The sequence below is a fragment of the Rhea americana genome, unplaced genomic scaffold (assembly GCF_003343005.1).
Source record: "Rhea americana isolate MKP2758 unplaced genomic scaffold, rheAme1 scaffold_20, whole genome shotgun sequence".
Lineage (NCBI taxonomy): Eukaryota > Metazoa > Chordata > Aves > Rheiformes > Rheidae > Rhea > Rhea americana.
In genome coordinates, this window is record NW_028186150.1 from 2,729,678 (window position 1) to 2,736,852 (window position 7,175).

General features: G+C 35.7%; 1 protein-coding gene across 2 annotated transcripts in view; it reads right to left on the reverse strand.

Moving 5' to 3' along the window:
* The window catches only part of ZNF536 (zinc finger protein 536), a 296,275-nt gene extending 290,140 nt beyond the window's left edge, over nt 1-6,135 (reverse strand). For both annotated transcript variants that reach the window (XM_085303786.1, XM_085303787.1), the window contains exon 1: nt 6,079-6,135. The gene's annotated coding sequence lies outside the window, so the exon portion shown is untranslated. The remainder of the gene's footprint in view (nt 1-6,078) is intronic.
* Nucleotides 6,136-7,175: the final 1,040 nt, after the last annotated feature.

Below are 7,175 nucleotides of genomic sequence, written 5' to 3' on the forward strand. Positions count from 1 at the left end.
AAATGTGGTAAAATATGGTAAAAGAAAAAAAAGAAAAGAAAAAAAAAAAAAAAAAAAATAAAAAAAAAAAAAAAAAAAGTAAAATTTGAAGAGGAGGAGAGAAAGTCAGCTGTAGAGATGAAAAGATGTATTAACAATTTCTGTTAAAAACTGGAGCGTGTTTTACTCTAAAATATTTGAAAAGTAGTGGCAGATCACTTAACCTTTACTGGACTTCCAGTAAATCTAGTCTCCATGAAAGCTTTAAGACAGACAGTCCTCAGTTACAGTCAACATTACATTGGACTACTGTCGACTTAAATTGCAAAAGTCATTCTTCTAAAACAACTGCTGCAGAAAATGAAGGGAAGAATAAGACAGAAAAATTCTATTGTAGGTGCTATTACGTGCTATTGCACAAATAGGACAACATCAAGATAACGGCATTTTTAATACCAGAAGCGCATGGCAGACTCACTTAGCATAACTTTGAGATGTTTCATCAAGGCTGTGTACAGACAGTTTATCTGAACTATCTACTAGCTGTTAGATGCTTGGTCAGATTATCTGCTTATCAAGACCATTTAAACTCCTTTTGAGCAGTTAAAATCAAATAGTAGCTAAAAGTAGGTAGGTAAAAAGGAAAAAAAAATGCAAATTCGTGTTTTTCCAGAGATCCTTGCTTTGAGCTCAGCTGTATTCAGGTAAAATGAGTGTGCTTTTTCCAAAACATCCGAAAAGAAAGTTGAGTAATAGGCAACTAATCCCAAATAAAAACACGGAGGTGCTAAGGAGCTGGAAAGAAAACAAAGATGGACTAAAGTTGCAACCTGCTGGCTGCAAGTGTTCCTATTCCTCTTAATGAAAGACCTTCATTGCAGGCTGGAGAAAAATGAAAAAAATCCACTATGCTTCTTAACTACACAACACAGCTGGCTTACAAATGTACATATTCACACATAAGTATATACATAATAAAATACTTGAATCAGTCCAAAGGTTGATTGGTACATACTTACAGATAGAGAGACAGGGATTGTCTATGCAGGGGAAACACTTGCTTTGGTCATCGGTCAGTGATCTGGCCACAACAGCATGTGGTAACTATATGACTGCTGAATAATTGTTGTTACAATAGCACAGTCATATGTAATTTATCACCAAAATACCAGCATATCTGATGACACAAGGAGCAAGCTGTTATGTCCAGGACATAACTAAGGCAATGAAATCTTTCTGCTAAAAAATAAGAAGCATCTCCTGAAGAATAAGCTGAACTTTTCTGCATAACTCTGCAAACATATGCACCTGCAAGAAAAAAAAATCCCAGCAGTGAAACTGGTAACTTATGATCCACCAAACTACTCAGTTGAACACAACAGTAATACCTACACTGCATCTATACAAATCACTAAGAATAAGTGACTCTAAGGACCAGAAACAGCAAAGCCCAAAACTCATATCAAGCACCATTTGAGGTTTGCAAAAGTCAAGACAAAATATTTTGTTTTGTTTTGTTTTAAATGGGGACAAATTGGGATTTCTTTAACAACTCACTCATTTTACCTGCTTTTAATCCGAGAAACTCGGAGAGCACTCCAAGTGTTAATTAAATTACGAAGCGTTTTTGAGATAGGTAAATGGCATTATGCCCACTGGGGAACAGAGAGAACATTTATGTTTCATTACTAAAGTCACAGAGTATTTCAGTGGCTAGTAATATAACCCAAGGATTACCAGTCACCACTTCTACTCATTGACCTGGAGGCCTCACAAGAGATAAAATTAGCCTTAAAAGACAAAAATACTTTCCTCTTGTGCTTTGCTATCTTTCAAGAATTAGGGCAAGATTTTTTTTTTTTTTAATTTTTATTCCTCTGCTTACTGGGAGGCCTTTCTCTTAGAGTCACACACGAAAAAAAAGCACTTTAGTCTACTCAGATATGTTAAAAGATTACAATGTAGCAATATGGATAGGTGGTTGAAAGACGTGGGTGAATTGTAGCAGTAGCATTTAACAGCATACATAGTTGCACCAGGACCCTCTCCTCCCTCCCTTAACCAGCCATGCTCCCCAGGCTAACAAGGACGACATAAGCTCCTCCGTAACGAATCCCCATCCCACCAATACAAYGATGGAAAGATGCAGATGAAATAATCCTCCACTGGCGGATTCACCGACTCCCAGTGTTACTCTGTTTAAGACAGACACAAAACCACCCYGAGGACCTTGGTGCTTCATGCACTTTTCATAACCACTCACTGAAAGCAACAACATAAGAAACAACCAATGAGGCCCTGAAAATGCTTTAGGGCACAGAAAAGTCTACTACAGCTATTTTGGGTAGTATGTAAAGAGGTGAGGGAGAAATATTTCACTGTCAATTCTATTCTTAGACAAAAAAGGAAACTACTGGCCTACATTCTGTCTTGGTTCTCTGACCAGCGCTAGTGCAGGGTCCACGAGCAATAATGCAACATGATGTAACGCAATCTGCACAACACACAGGCCAGCGACTTACACTGCAACCTAAGGCATCTCTAACTCGAGACCAGTACAACTCTGCTAGAGATTTAACAAATTTTATCTCCATTAGTAAACTGATTTTGGAGAGGTTTTTAAGAAATGTTTTTCTGTTTAGCAAATATATATTTCTTACTAAAAATAGGGAAGCAGCTTTCTGAATTTGCTTTATACCTTTTGGGTACAACATTAAACTAACATTTCAGGCCTACATTTTCTCCCCTCATTTCTTACTATGTCATGAAGAATCAACTACATAGAAGAGATAAGAATGCCTCTGATTTAAATGACCAAAGCTTAAGATTGTCTCTACTGTGGCAAAAAATAAAATTGTTATATATATTTCCAATAGAATTATTGTTACATGGCATGACAATCATCTTTTTTTCTTCTCCTAAAAATATGTCTAAAGATCCAGAGTTTATACGCTGCATTCAAAATATTTTTCTTCGTTTACATTGATTGCATATTTCAAATCATGTTACAGCTGTATCGCTTAGCCTAAATCAAATAAGGAATCCACATAAATGCATGCACACACTTTCCTTGTTTTTAGACATTGCTGGTATTTACAACATTAAAATATTTTTCTCATTCATTATTTATTGCAGTGTGATGAAACAGTATGTATTTAAAAGAACATCCCAAAGTAGAGTTAAAACGTGGTCATGTCATTTAATTTAGATTTTACTGTGATACTTTTAAGTATGTGTCTAACTGCAATAATGGTATCTCTGGGCGATGAAGATTTAAGATGCTTTGCAAAGATTGAGCGTTATCCAGACTCTTAAACCATGGTGATTAGGATCAGCATTAAACAGATGAACCCCAGATCCAACASTGGGAAGAGTGTCATGACAAAAGCCCCTCGCTGGGGTCGGAGGGAGTCCATGCTCCGTGCAGTACGAGAGTTCGCTGCTCTCCTCACGTCAAGTAACGAAGCGTACAACAAGACGACAGTCGTACACGCACTACGGCCTCTGAGGCAAGCACAAGTACAACTCCAGCGCTTTTACCAGCACCACTATTTTCGTTAGTACAACTGTGTTCTCTGGATAGTTTCTTCCTTCTGGGATGAACTGGTACTATCTGACAACTGGAGTCTGGGGTCAAGTAATGAAGTCTGAACCTCAAGTACACGGTCCTTACGTACAAGTTTGTTTTTCAAATGTATACGCCTTGGATTTAAAAAACACAGTACAGCACTGCACGATTCCAATTTCCAACTCACAGTTCGGCACTGTTTTGCCTATTTCTACTGGCAAAGAAGTAAGGAAATGCCAAACAACGCCTCAGCAAAGCCACTGTAACAAAAACTGGTACTGCTAGGCACAGCAGCATAAAACTTGCCTCTTGTTTTATATGGTAGTATCTAGGCAAGAATGCAGAAAAAGAAAAAAGTATTTTAACCCAAATGCCTATTCTTACATACTGCAATCTAAATATACCTGGTACGATAAATACAGGAGAATAATCAGAAGGTAGTGAATGCTTAAAATGCATCTTTAACAATTCAAAACAATGTAATGCATATCCCTCTTTACATGTCAAACAATTTGCCTAACAAATCATAATAATGCAGAATGATATAAAATTCACCCATCAAGCCCAAATACATGTACAAAGATTACCATGGCAAAGAACTGTGAATTTCATTAAATATGTTAAAGGCAAAAAAAAAAATTCAGCTTTGAAAAATAGTAATCCTGTCTTTCAACAAAAATATTATAGGAAGCTATGAATTTGGTAGATCTGAATAGGATGTTGGTACATGTTTTACTAAGGTAATATAATGGCACACTATTATTAGATCACATTAATCATTACTGTGCCAAAGGCACTGACAGCACCACTGAAAAGGATTGAAAGGGCTGGTAATGGATATAAATTACCCATTGTGTGATAAAAGGATTTTTACTAAGAAGGTAAGAATAAAACAGCAAATTTCTAATATAACTGTTGTGTAAAAACCAAAATAAAAGTAATCCAGTCAGTAATATCCACAAAATCAGAAAGTAAGCACTTTTAAAACAAGATAAAGTCACAATAAAAACTGTATACAATATAAAATTAATTTTGTGGTGCATAATATTGCTATCAATTTAAACAGCTTACATGATGACCTCTAAGAGGGGGGGGGGGAATATGGTCAAGAGAAAGGTAGCTAGAATCAAGTACGAGTTTATACACGTGTGTTTTAAATACATGGGTTTGGGATTTTTCGTTTGCTTTTTTTTTTTTTGTTGTTTGTTTTTTTTTTGTTTGTTTTTTTTTGTCTTAAACCTATAGTGGCTTCATAACACTCCCCTGAAATTCGAGGTGTGTTGACAGCTTTCTGTTTTCTGTATTAACATTGCAACAAACAGCACATCTCGCTGATGGTTTTATTTGGGTTACAAAATGAACGACGCGTCTTTGCTGAGCTATTTAATCATTTGATTGAAACCATTTGTAGTACTTATCGTCCAGTTCTGTGCTCCTCCTTTACTCTGGCAAGTATTTCCTGATATTAGTAGGGATCAGTGAAGTAAATTGGTCAAACTATACCCTTACACACAACATTGGAAATCCATATACCTTCTCTTAAGTTGACAGAATTTTTCTAGAATCAAGTCACTGTACCTCTGAGTCAATTGTCTAAAATAAAATCCAGTAGCTAACATTTGATTAGTAAGTTTTAAAAATTGTGAGTCATATCCTTAAAGATACAAATTCATAAGTACAGACATCAATCCTGAAAACACTTACATCTATGCTTAACTTTACTCACGTGAGTAATTCCATTAGCATCAGTAATTCAATACCTGCTTATGCACTTGCAGTACTGAAGCTTTAATATGCCTGAATATCCTCTCACTTACATCAGTTATAAATCAGTACAACTCCTCCAAATCACACAGTTTCTACTGACTCACAAGATATAAAAATGAGTGGACAATTCATTTGGCCAAATAATCCAACTCTGATTTCACACTGATCTTTTCTACACCGATCTGATTCCTCAGACTTACGGAGCTATTCTTCTGTTGTACTGAAATAGCACAGAGGAAAATCATATAGTATACCCATACACCCACTGATTTTCATGGATATTCTTCTCATGCTAATATACAACAGAATACGGTTCTTAATAATATGCATGAGATGTTCTATTGAACTTATGCAAAAAAAAACAAGTGATAAAATGAATTTAATCATGAGTGTCATGGATTTTTTTAATCAATCTGTTGATAAGTAATAAATGATGATTCATCTCTAACACAATTATTACATATCAGCTGTATAAGATGAATGCTCATGATTTTGCCAAGCAGATCTTTTCTTGAAAAATCTGTTTATAGCTCACTACACCCCAGGAAGAACTACAAWAAAGAGTTTTCATAAAAACATAAACACAATAGTGAAGGTGTTTTAAAAAAAAGGCAAAAACAAATTAYAAAATCTCATCTAAAGACTTCATTTTCATATATATTTATTTTTAACATGGGAAAACTAACCTAAGATCAGGGAAAACTAACCTCAGATCCATATGCAGAAGAAAATGTTATGAATACAATATAAGTAAGTATTCTTACCAGTTACTCTTAAACCAACGAATCTGTTCCCTGGCTGAGGAGATTCTTAAAAGAAGTGAGAGAGGTACTGAAGGTCGGAACTGTAAAAATAAAACCTGTGAAAAATTTAAAATGTCAAAACTCTATGTTTAAATCAGACATTTATGTTAAAATATTACAATGCGACCTCAAGCAGACAATCTACAGAGCAGCAGCAAGCATTAAGAATTAGAATATTAATGGGATTAACACCGTTAATTTTTTTAAGCCTTCATAATGTATGTGTTTGGTGGTCATTTCATTTTGGGAACTGAAAAGTTCTTTCAGTTCTGGATTGTGTTGAGAGGGAAAACCTCTCCTCAAGATAATGCTGAGGAACAGAATGAAATTCTTCTGATCCTTTCCCCTAGACAGCACAGCAAAAGAGGACAAAACAGGATAAAACAAAAGTTGCATAGCATACTCCAGAAACCCAGTTATTCTCTTTGACATTGATATTCTAATCTCTCAAACTGAGTAAAAAGGGAACAGCTACTAATTGTATTTTTACTTTTTTTAATTCCATTTTATAACAGAAATAAGTCCTTTGTAGATGATCTCATCTAATAAACCCCACTTAAAAGAGATAAGAGCCAGCAGTAAAAGCCAAACCAGAATACTTCCACAGCATTTGTCAGTAGTGAATTTAGGGCCATTACATTAGTAAGCAAAACAGAAACAAAAACAAAGGGCGTTCTCAGAGCAAAATAAAGTTCACTCTACTAAAGCTATGAAGAATTTATGACAGAGAATTATAACTGTTTTTTCCCCGAGCATCTAACAAATGAAATTAAAGGTCATTTCCAAATAATACACTTTTTATATCATCAACCGAACTATTTCATACAGTAGGGTCTGACTCTGTAACCCCAGGTTCAAGTAGTACAGTCTTTGGGCTTCACCGTACTTCCAAGCTGCTACTCCTTACTTCTCCGCAGAGTCCTAGCGGCTGTCAGCAGTGGCCAGTGTGTACAAAATCGTATCCTTAATTTCCACACAAAGCAGTTAAGGGCTTCACCATCTTACTGCATCCAGTCCGGAACAGTCAGCACGGACAGGACCATGCTGGACAATGCCAT